This window comes from the organism of the source record quoted next, unplaced genomic scaffold, assembly GCF_019419815.1.
Source record: "Pyrus x bretschneideri cultivar Hongxiangsu unplaced genomic scaffold, Pyrus_bretschneideri_v1 Contig46, whole genome shotgun sequence".
Lineage (NCBI taxonomy): Eukaryota > Viridiplantae > Streptophyta > Magnoliopsida > Rosales > Rosaceae > Pyrus > Pyrus x bretschneideri.
In genome coordinates, this window is record NW_025999783.1 from 135716 (window position 1) to 148520 (window position 12805).

Sequence of the window (12805 nt, forward strand, 5' to 3'; positions counted from 1 at the left end):
CTTCAATGTCATGTTCGTTCGTTCATTTTTGGATTGTAGTTGACTAGGTAACGATCATGGGAAGCAAAGTGTGAAAACAAAAATGGGACATCTACTTTTCTTTGAAACAGGTCGAACTTTTACCAGACATACTTCACATTTTTTTATAATTTTATTTTTTAGTGTGATTGTTATTTCACTATTTGGCTCACCAATCAAAACTAACTTAGGTTACTCGATAAAATACCAAATTTAACATCGTGGCTAGTAAACATAAAACAATTTTTATGTACCCTTTACTCAAGAATGAGGAAGTGTAGCAAGACCATTTTCTAAGTTTGCCTCTGTCTGACTTTATTGGGTTTTCACTGAACAAATCAAATCCAAATTCACAACACAAAAAGCATGTGCATCTGATACACTGCCCAATTAATTCTCTTCTAATCAATTTGGTAAGAAATTACAACTCTTTTTTATTTCATAATTTTTCCAATATGGGCTTTGCAACCGAAACTTTGAAATTCTATTATACTTCGATGTACCGTGTATTAAATTTTTATTCGTAAAATATTAATCATTCAATTATTGACTAATAATTTAGCGACGAAAATTTGAATACAAAATCCCTTCAAATTCGTGCCATCCTAATGTGGAGAGCAGGAGAGGAAGTGAAGGACGGCTGGTGAGATAGAAACCCACCTAACTGCTGACAAAATTTCAATATAATCAAGCACCCTTGACATGGAAAGTAAGAGATGATCAATGAGAAAGAAGAGAGCATTGAGGCAATAGAGAGGAGGAGGAAAGAGAGAGAATGAAGAGAGGGGATTGGAGGAGAGAGTAGGAAGAAAAAAAATAGAGGAGAGAGATAGATTCGGAGTAAGGAGCGAAGGGAAAGAAAGGTTTTTTGAAATAGTCTTACAAAACAAGTTTTAATGCCTACAACTTGAAAAATGTTTTTGAATTTAAAAAGTTGGATTCCAGTAAAGTATCAAACATGCCCTAAGCTTTTCAATTTTCCCAATCCATCATTGAAGGAAGGAAGACTCAAAGAACACTAACTTCTAACGGCTCATTATTATTAAGTTAGCTGAGTTGTAAAGTGATAGATTCAATGAGTTGTGATGTGATAGAACACTAAGTTCTAGAGACATGAGTACAATTTCACGGACAACAATCACTAGCTTATTCAGGAAAGTAGGAGATCATTGGTTTTCAAATAGTTTTCTAGAATGCTCCAGAGTATCCGAAATTTCAGTTTTTTTTAATCGCTAGATCTTCGATCAAAAATGCATATGCCACAAGGGAATGTATCCTAATCTTCTGCAAAATACCAAACTGTAAAGAGAGATTTGAATTGCCAAATTTGTTACTAGCACAAACATTTGCAAGAACACAAAAACAAATTTGACCGGCAACTTGAAACTTTCTACATTGCCTGCTCTGCTCGACTTATTTTTGCAAACCTTTTGGCTATTGTGGATGAAAATTTCCGCCTTCTTCTTCTTGACAAGATTGCACCTACAAAACAATTAACACCTTAGGTCAAGGCCAAGGGCCTCAAGCGTCCACGATGAATTGGGGGGGGGGGGGCTTTGCCCGAAGAACCTCCGATGCCAAAGTTCGAATTTAGAGAGAAGTGTTTGGAGAGTTTTTGAGAGTTTTGCAAGAGTATGGAACTAGGTTTTTAGAGAAAAATGGGTAGTATTTATAGGGCATGGCCGGTCCCCTTTGGAGAAAAGGTGGCTGACCTTTGGGATGCTTTTTGTGTTTATTTTGTGGTTTAATATGTGAGTTATTTGGCAATTAATGGATTAATTAGGTAATTAATCCATTAATTAGCCAATTAACACATTTTTTTGAATGAATATTTTGGAGGTTATGTAATTTATGTGGAATATTTTATAAGTTATGGAATGATAGCTAATTCATTAGCTAAAAGAGGGAAAAAGAGGTAAAAATATATGGAATGAAATAGGTTTTGGGAGTTACCTTGTAGAAGGGATTTGATGAGATGGATTTTGAATTGTTACCTATTTTGGGCACTTTTGACTTGATTGAGGGATGATTGTCCACTGCTATAGCGTAGGAATCCCGATATGCCTCAAGGGTATTTTTGTCCTCTTCTATCCAAAAATCCATGTGTCGTCTGGTGATTATTTTTGGCTCCACAGCTATCCTTGTCAATTCTGCAAGCATTACCATATACTTGTTTAAATCTGCACTAAAATCCCATCCCCTAGACCACGTGTTTTTCTCGCGATTTCATTTGACTTTAGAGAGAACATGAATTGTAAGTTTTCTGTCAAAAAGGGTACGATGTAGGACGAGGAATAAAACAACCTACGAATTGTAAGTTTTCTGTCAAAAAGGGTATTTTTTCATAACGATTAATTTGGAGCCGTCTTTTCCACCACATATTAATAGAACGAGCATAAAAACTCACATACAAAAACAAGGAAACAAAGAAAGAAAAAAAAAATCATTTGACAAATTCTACTCACAGAACAAGGAACAACTTGTTTTCCTCGTGATTTCATTCAACTTACGATTATACAATTCAAATGAAGTGTGGATGTTATATGCTTATGAGCTTAACAAAAAAGCAGCTATGACAATCTTAGTATGCATGCAGAATTCTAAACAATCGAATGACCAGATGCAATCGAAGGATTGGGAGATGCACAAGTGACTGAAATCAGCAAGAAATTGTTACTGACATCCAAAATTTCATGACATTTGAAGGATAAGGTTCATGTATTCATTCACAAGAGAATCAGGAAATTTTATTCATTCGCTTCCAAACAAGAATTGCAACAAAGTACATTCCACATATCTTTTCGCCTTTGCGATTCATGCAATATTCCACATATTGTACTTCATTACAATGAAAAGAAGAAGTAAGGGGAAAAACCAGATGATTTGTAAAACTAACACCAATCAGGGCACTGAGTACTTCATCCAAAAAGAATCTATGAAAAGGGTACGATCTAAGCCGAAGATTCAAACAACCTAAGAATTAGATCAGTGTGACTGAGTTAAGTATCATGAAAAGAATTTAACCTACGTGTATGAAAAATCCAAACCAGAGAATGTAGAGTGCTCAGTTTTTTCCAGTGGGTTGGATAATAGAGATGGATATCTACATGAGCTTGTAGTAGCAGTCGCCTCCACTGAGAAGGAACTGATAGGCTTTATCACAGTGACACCTGAAGTGAATGACCAAGCAGTCACCCTTCTTCCCCACACTCACAGATTCGGCAAAATCTTTCCCCCCGTCATCCTGCAAATTCTTTACGCATCAAAATTAGCTGACATTTTAATAAGAAAATGCCAAATCATGCTTGCTTTGACCGGTTAATTAGAAAATACATGAAATATGGAAAGAAATAAAAAAATTTAGCTTTTAGTGTTAGATCATTCAGACCCAAGACAACAAAATGGCCATAATTTCTTTCTGATCTTGTTCGTTCGAAAGAAATCAAAATACCAAATCTTACTATGATTGATTGGTTAAAAATCATGAGAAAATCATATAATTTCAGACCCAATACCTCAGCAGTAGCAGTAGCGTTGTCATGAAAATCTTGATCAGTGTCATCAACAATTTGCACTTGTTCTTCTTCCACCGCTTGTTCCTCACGATCTTCGTCTTCTTCCATCAAGTCTGCTTCACGCATCAGTTGCTGGCACCACAGGCTCATCTCTCTCAAGCCGTCCTTCATCCTCCTCAGCCTCTGCAATCATTTTCCCCAAAAACCAATTTCAAAAACAATCGAAACAGGGAGAACGATTCAAACTTTACGTAAATTAACAATTTCCCCAAAACCCCATTTCATACAATCCAAAAACAGATAAATAATTCACCTTTGGCAGATTAAAGCATAAAAAACAACAACCCCTTTCATCAGCAATCCAAAACGAGGGAAAGAAATGAGGTTTTCAAAAATTTAGAGCATAAATTAATTAAATTATTTGGTATTACCTTGGAATCGGGGTGTGTCCAAGTCGGTGGAGAAGTGGAAGTCTTGGGAGGAGGTGGAGGAGCGGGACGAGGTCTTGGCCGGAGAGTGGTTGAGATCCGAGATGGAGCGGCGGAGAGTGTGCGGTGGAGGAAGAGGAGGCAGGACCGGTGCTGGGAATGGGACGTAGTCTTGGGAAAGTGGTGGCGGTCAGGAGAGTAGGGAGGAGTCATGTTGGGCAAAGAGAGGCAGGAAGAGAGTGCTCAAATGGGTTGTTGGCGGTGGACGCAGACGGAGGGTTGTAAGGGTAGGAGATGCAGAGGCGGAGTAGGGGGAGGGAGATCTTGCGGTAGCCAGAAGAAGCTGCAGGGAGAGAAGAATCTTGTTCTGGGTTCTTGGATGGAATCTGCGGGTGGTGGTCGTGGTGGTGGTGGTTCATGGTGGGCGGCGGAGAAATTGGATCTTGGGATTTCTAGAATTCTTTGGTCTGTTTGGGAAAAGGGATAGGCAACGGATTAACAACAGCAACACTGATCGAGATTTGAGAGTCAATCAGATCAGTCACGTAAGGCCGTTACGTTTTGGCGCCAGATTAAAAACCAAGGGCATCGACAACAACACCGTCTCATTTTTCCGAATAATTATGAAAATGGAACGGTCTAAGCAACAAGCCCGTCTAGCTCAGTTGGTAGAGCGCAAGGCTCTTAACCTTGTGGTCGTGGGTTCGAGCCCCACGGTGGGCGATTTGTTTTTTTTCCTTTTTCAATGTGACAAACGTTAGTTGAGTGTTGGAATGATCTAACACTAAAAGCTAAATTTTAGCTTTTACTCACCCGTTTGTTTTTGTTCGTTGATTTTCTTTACTTAATTGAATCTACCGATGAGAAATAACAATTGGTTGTCTGGTTCATGTTTTTGCTTTATTCAATCTAACAATTAAAAATAAACATTGAATGAGTGTTGGAAAATTAATTTGTAGAATACCCCTCTTTCTCTTTTTACTCACCCATTTGTTTTTGTTCGTTGATTTTCTTTACTTAATTGAGTCTACCAGTTAGAAATAATAATTGGATGTTCGGTTCATGTTTTTGCTTTATTGAATCTAACAATTAAAAATAAACATTGAATGTGCATGCAAAGAAAAAAGGTGTGTTTGAGATAAGTTCCTCGGATTTGTTGATTGATGGCATGGGAAATGGGCATTTGATCGGTAGGTAGAGGGGTTGCCTGATTCACTAGTCTATTTTCTGAACTCATCGGTGGGGTGATGCTAAACTATCTTCTAAGGGTTGATAGTATTGCATAGGTGTTGGCCCCAAGCACATAGGGGGATTCCCCATCCATTTATCTTTCTATTCCTTTCCCCCTTTCCAATCTTGGGGCGTACTATAACATGATTCAGGGGCATTCTTCCTCTCATTATTCCAATTCTCCCCCAAGGCCTTCTCGTGATTACTTGATTAGGCTAATTTAAAGGATTGAAAGGGAAAGCATAGCCTTCATGAATTGGTTAGTTACCGATGGATTTGAATATCCTTCACACCATTGTTGATGGACATAATATAAAAAGGGTATGAGATATTTATACATGTTTGAAGTTTGCCTTTTTTTTTTCCTTCTATATTTGGAGAATGAGAGTCAATTTTGGGATCGCTTCTGAAAATTTTGTAGAAGAGAAAAAGAAACTCGATTATTATGAAGTTTAATGAAAATACTATACTTGGGTGGCTAAGTTTGAGTTATGTTTTCGCGGATTTTAAATTTGAAAAAAAAGCTTTACGAAAAAAAAAATGTCCCAAAAAATATTTATCATTCGGGTGTCCAAGAACTAGGAATCCCATTATTGTGAACAAAAACAATCCCCACATAAAGAAGGCCTCGTTTCTTCGCGAGTGGATCGAACAATTAACTCCGACTGCCCAAGTCCCAACTATTGCCTTGTCAAGATGGGTCTAGAGAAATTTTGGGCCTTATTTACAGGAGGACTATGCAACCTATAAAAACTACAACAATAAGGACTAGTTGGTATGTATGACGTATTGTCAAGACCTCAATCCTCCTCCTTCATTGAGGTAACTCCCAACTTTTATGGCTATCTTGTTTGATGTCGATGTATTTTTATAATATGGTTTTTTTTTTTTGTTGTACTGTGAAAATAATCAGTTACGTAGTAAAACATTTGAGTAAACCGTTAAATTGTGTTTGTAAAATTATTTTTATAAAATTGTTGTGAGTAATCAACTAGTTAAGTTAATAACATGACATACCTAAGATTATAAAATCATTTGGTGAACGAATTTGTGTCCCTTGCACTACTCCGCCACAAAACATAAAAGTCAACTAGTTTTTCTTTTCTTTTGGTGATAGTCAACTAATTTTTTATGAGACCAAACTGTGTGTAGTGCAGTGCGCAGATTCCGTACAAAGGCAAAAATTCAAGCAACAAAATTAATTGTGTATGTGTTATTGACCTTTGATTATATATATTTGTTGTTGTCACAAATATTCATCAATACCTACAAATTGTATACCCGGCAAACAGATTTTATAGTTGGTTTTCATTTTTCAATTAGTTTAATACGATTTAGTTTATGAGCGATTGACATTTAATTTATATATATATATATATATATATATAACCCTTAAGTACATAGATATCGAAATAAATAAAGAATCGAACTCAAAACTTTAAATACAAGCGCCTCGTCAAAGTTGACATTTGCCATTATTATGAACTAGCCATGAACGATCGAGCAGCCGCAAAAGCGGTTATCTGATTCTAAAGGGTAATTGGGGTTATGCTAAGTTGACAATCAAATTGCATTTTTATTTTTGTTTATGTCAACAGTCGTTGCATGACCTTATCTTAAAATTATAAAATAAAAATATATATAAAATGGCCTGTTATTATTGTTGTTTAAGCAATCTCTGATTCCCTGCCCCTGGATTTACGCCTAGCTATATGAAATGTAAGGAATCCCATCTGTTGGACTGCCCATTCATTTTTCGATGCAAAATGATAGCGATTTGATGATAATCAAATAGTAAATTTTTGATAAGAACGTCACAGGATGTGATCTAAAGGTTTTTCAAATAAAAAGAAATATCACGATCGGTGCAAAATCATGTTGTATTTTATGATCTGTGAGCCAACTTATAATAAAAGTTTGAAATTCATTGTTTACCATAATCCAAATATTCTTAATCTCTGACGTACATTATTTATAAGCTTAAATTCGTATTTTAAAATTTAATGCATATGGTTGCATACGTTTAGTAAGTTCTCGAAGCCGTTTATGAATTAAATTTGGATTTATTTTTTCTCTTTTTACAAGAATCGATACAAAAAATTTCATTATTAAGTGCATGATCGTGTTAATATATCTATTTTTAATGATCAATTTCTTGATCGGAAGAGAAAGTTGCACAATGAACAATAATGGTAAAATCTCTAAACGATCACGAGAAATTAAAAATGTTAGTGCGAATTTGCTACAAAGATGACAAATGTGACAACTCTGAAACGAAATCCAATCGTTAAAACAAGGAGGCCACATCAACTCGTTGAAACAAGACTAACCCACTAAGCGGGACATTACAAAAACTTAAACTACACTATTTAATTATTATCTATCTTTAAATTAAATCCAAAAATAAGTGACCAGACCTCTTTAATTACTCGATGACTAAGAGAATATTTATTTTTGAAATAGACAAAAATAGTAAAATTGAAGTGTGAACAGTTGACATTTAATTTATATATATAAACTTTAAGTACATAGATATCAAAATAAATAAATAATCGAACTCAAAATTTTAAATACAAGCAAATTAACATTTGCCATCATTATTAACTAGCCATGGCCCATGAACGATGGAGCAGCCACGAACGGGGCTAGCTGATTCTACAGATTAATTGGGGTTATGCTAAGTTGACAGTCAAATCATTAATGCTAAATATAAATACACACACACACATATGTTGAGTAGTCGTGTGACATAACATAACCGTGATCTCACTGAGTTGCAGTTTTTTCCTTTTTTTTTTCAAGTTGCATTAAGTCGTTGCATATTTGGTTTTTGTTTTTAGCAACAGTCGTTGCATGACCTTGCCATAAAAGGAAAGGAATCTTTTCTGGATCCCTTCCACTAAGACCTCCTTATCGACTAATCTAGAACTTTGAAATTTGATTCAACAGCTACAAATAAGGATCCACTTTAAAGGTTATAATAACTTTAGCCGTTATATCAAATTTCAAAGGTCCGGATTGTTTGATGAGGACTTGGTGGAAGGGATCCGGAGAGGATCCCTCTCTGTCATAAAATAAAATTAAATTAAAAAAAAAAAAATATATATATATATATATATAATGGCATGTTATTATTATTCTTGTTGTTGTTTAAGTTGAATAAGGATCATCCTCGGATTATTTTTGTGAGGATTCTAAGAATTCTCAAATTGTGTCCGTTTATCGTACATCGTGCTGTCATAAATCATTTTAAATATTTTTATTTAAAATTAAACATGAACGGTACCTGATAAAAACTACTCATATAATGTACAATAAATAGACACGATTTAAGGATCCCCAAGATCCTCACAAAGACGATCTGAAGAGGATCCTCATTCGTTTAAGCCATCTCTAATTCCCTGCCCCTGGTTTACGCCTTGCCATATGTGCTGTAAGGAATCTAAACAAGGTCTCTCATCCGTTAGACTGCCCATTCATTTTTTGATGCAAAACGATAGCGATTTATTGATAATCAAATAGTAAATTTTTGATAAGAACGTCACAGGATGTGATCTAGAGGTTTTTTAAATAAAAGGAAATATCACGATCGGTGCAAAATCATGTTGTATTGTATGATCTGTGAGCCAACTTATAATAAAAGTTTGAAATTCATTGTTTACCATAATCCAAATATTCTGAATCTCTGACATACATTTTTATAAGCTTAAATTCGTATCTTAAATTTAAATGCATATGGTTGCATACATTTAGTAAGTTCTCGAAGCAATTAATGAATTAAATTTGGGTTTGTTTTTTATGGCAGTGGTAGGAGAATTTTTACACATAAGTGGTATACCACATGATATTATATAAGTGGTAGAAAATTTTATTTTTTCTGTTATTAATTTTTTAATACAAGAATGTCATCACTTGTATAGAGACATATGGTGTACCACTCTGTGTTCCGATCATATTGAAAATCTATCCAATAGTAGGGTGTTGTTTAAGACGTATCACATGTGTACATTTTTTTTTTCTTTTTACAAGAACCAATATAAATATTTTCATTATTAAGTGCATGATCGCGTTAATATATCTATTTTAATGACCAATTTATTGATCAGGAAAGAAATCTGCACAATGAACCAAGGTTCTAAAATACGCTAGGCGCTAGTCAGGTGGCGAGCTGGGACCTAACGCCTAGGCGGATTTAGGTAAATTTTTTGTATATCTTGTAAATAAGTGCATAATTACACTTACAAAAAATTATACTCGTATGAAATTCATGAATAAAATAATAAAATAATAAAATAATGATAAAATACAAAAAAAAAAAAATTTATTTAACAATCTAAAATTTAAAAACACAATAAACATATATGCCATATAACTTAAGACACTTTGAATGATAATATGTAATTTTTAAAATATAAAAGTGGTTGGCTGGTTCATAATGAAGAGAAGGCGCATGCATCCTAAGCCTGGCAATTCCTGATACGACCTGATCACCCGACACGACACGACACGAAATTAACAGGTATTCGGGTCGACACGATAACGAATCGGGTCGTTATCGGTTAACCCGATAAGCACATGTTAAGATAACGAGTTGGTTCGGGTATACACGTTAGTAACACAATAAGCAGAATATTAATTTAATAATTTTATAACCCTACAAAAATACTATAATAATTATATATATTAATTTAACAATTTTATACCCCTAAAAACTATAATATATATATATATATATTAAATTAACTATAATAATTATACTCCCAAAATATTAACTATAATAATTATATATATATATATATATATATATATTAAATTTTAAATTAAATTTTATACCCCTAAAAACTATAATAATTAATATGCATCATGCCGCCCTTTGAAGAAAAAGGGAGGGAAAAATGAAAATTATAAGAAAAGCTGAAAAGGAAACAAAAAAGAGAGGAAAAGATGAGACCTAGTGGTATTTTCGATTTTGCTTGCTACTAGTAGGGTGGGTTTTTCTACCGTGGTCTCTCAAGTGTGCATTTGTTATTGTTAGGATAAGATCCGACAGCTGTGTTTCTGACACGTGTACGTCATTTACCTTTCTCTCTCCTTTTTTTCTTGAGAAATTTTTCATTGTAACAGGAACATAAATAGTACACCATGTGTTTTAATAGAAGTCGTGAGAATTTTTATTTTTTAAGTTATTAACTTTTTATCACACATATCCCACTATTTTTATAATGACACTAATTTACTACTCCGTGTACCGGTCAATTATACATACAAAATAAATAGAGTTAAATCTACTTAATAAATATATATATATATACACACACACACCATTGAACTTGATGTGATACACATTCTACGAAACTAATTTCAATAATCCAACCGTCAAACATGTTTGTATATACTTCGAGATCGCATACGCCAAAATTTGAAAAACACAAACATTCTGAGATCAAGTAACGGGACAAAACTTTTCGATGGTTATAAAAAAAATCACGATTTAACAGTTATTTTAACTCCGATTTTGATTATTTTTTACAGGTACACTACTTGACCCTATATGAATACAATGATTGAATTTGATCTTCAATTTAAAATATTTACACTAATGGATACCACAAAATCTTATGTTGTACTTAATGAAAGTATAAATAAACTCTTAAGAGTTAGTGAATCTATTGTTTTGATGGGATACACATTCTACGAAACTAGTTTCAATGATCCAACTGTCAAACATGTTTGTATATACTTCGAGATCGCATACACCAAAAATTGCAAAAAAACAAACATTCTGAGATCAAATAACAGGACAAAACTTTTCGACAGTTATAAAAAGAAAAATCACGATTTAACGGTTATTTTAACTCCGATTTTGATGATTTTTTACAGCTACACTCCTTGACCCTATATGAATACAATGAATGAACTCGATCTTCAATTTAACATATTTACACTAGTGGATACCACAAAATCTTATGTTATACTTAATGAAAGTATAAACAAACTCTTAAGTGTTAGTGAATCAATTGTTTTGATGGGATACACATTCTACGAAACTAGTTTCAATAATCCAGTTGTCAAACATGTTTGTATATATTTCGAGATCTCATATGCCAAAAATTGCAAAAAACAAACATTAAAGAACGGGACAAAATTTTTCGACGGTTATCAATGAAAAATCACAATTTAACGGTTATTTTAACCCCGATTTTTATGATTTTTTACAGCTAGACTCCTTGACCCTATACGAATACATTGAATCAACTCGATCTTCAATTTAAAATATTTACACTAGTGGATACTACAAAATTTTATGTTATTTTTTATGAAAGTATGAATAAACTCTAAGTGTTAGTGAATCTAGTGTTTTGATGGGATACGCATTCTACGAAATTAATTTCAATGATCCAACCATCAAACATGTTTGTATATACTTCAAGATCGAATACACCAAAAATTGCAAAAAACAAACATTCAAAGATCAAGTAACGGGAGAAAAGTTTTCGACGGTTATCATTGAAAAATCATGATTTAACAGTTATTTTAACTCCGATTTTGATGATTTTTTACAACCACACTCCTTGACCTTATGTGAATACAATGAATAAATTCGATCTTCAATATAAAATATTTACACTAGTAGATACTACAAAATCTTATGTTATACTTAATAAAAGTATGAATAAATTCTTAAGTGTTAGTGAATCTATTGTTTTGATCGGATACGCATCCTATGAAATTAATTTCAACGATCGAACCGTCAAAATTGTTTGTATATGCTTCGAGATTGCATACACTAAAAATCACAAAAAATAAACATTCAGAGATCAAGTAACGGGAGAAAAGTTTTCGACGGTTATCATTGAAAAATCATGATTTAACAGTTATTTTAACTCTGATTTTGATGATTTTTTACAACCACACTCCTTGACCTTATGTGAATACAATGAATGAATTCGATCTTCAATATAAAATATTTACACTAGTAGATACTACAAAATCTTATGTTATACTTAATAAAAGTATGAATAAATTCTTAAGTGTTAGTGAATCTATTGTTTTGATCGGATACGCATCCTATGAAATTAATTTCAACGATCGAACCGTCAAAATTGTTTGTATATGCTTCGAGATTGCATACACTAAAAATCACAAAAAATAAACATTCAGAGATCAAGTAAAGGGACAAAACTTTTCGACGATTATTAATGAAAAATCACGATTTAACGGTTATTTTAACTCTGATTTTGATGATTTTTTTACGGCTACACTCCTTGACCCTATATGAATACAATGGATAAACTCGATCTTCAATTAAAATATTTACACTAGTGGATACCGTAAAATCTTATGTATGAAAGTATGAATAAACTCTAAAGTGTTAGTGAATTTATTGTTTTGATGGGATACACATTCTACGAAACTAGTTTCAACGAACCAACCGTCAAACATGTTTGTATATACTTCAAGATCGCATACGCCAAAAATTGCAAAAAAAAAAAACCATTCAGAGATCAAGTAATGAGACAAAACTTTTTGATGGTTATCAACGAAAAATCACGATTTAACGGTTATTTTAACTCTAATTTTGATGATTTTTTACAGCTACACTCATTGACCCTA

At 33.4% G+C, this 12805-nt stretch overlaps 1 long non-coding RNA gene and 1 other non-coding gene across 2 annotated transcripts; one reads left to right on the plus strand and one right to left on the minus strand.

Moving 5' to 3' along the window:
* Positions 1–1164: 1164 nt before the first annotated feature.
* On the minus strand, positions 1165–3579 carry LOC125468230. The gene is made up of 3 exons (XR_007252090.1): positions 3534–3579; positions 2013–3262; positions 1165–1500 (listed from the first exon to the last, which is right to left on the minus strand). It is a non-coding gene; the product is annotated as an uncharacterized LOC125468230 (long non-coding RNA).
* A 1032-nt stretch (positions 3580–4611) lies between these two features.
* Positions 4612–4684, plus strand: TRNAK-CUU. The gene has a single exon. It is a non-coding gene; the product is annotated as a tRNA-Lys (tRNA).
* The last annotated feature ends 8121 nt before the right edge of the window (positions 4685–12805 follow it).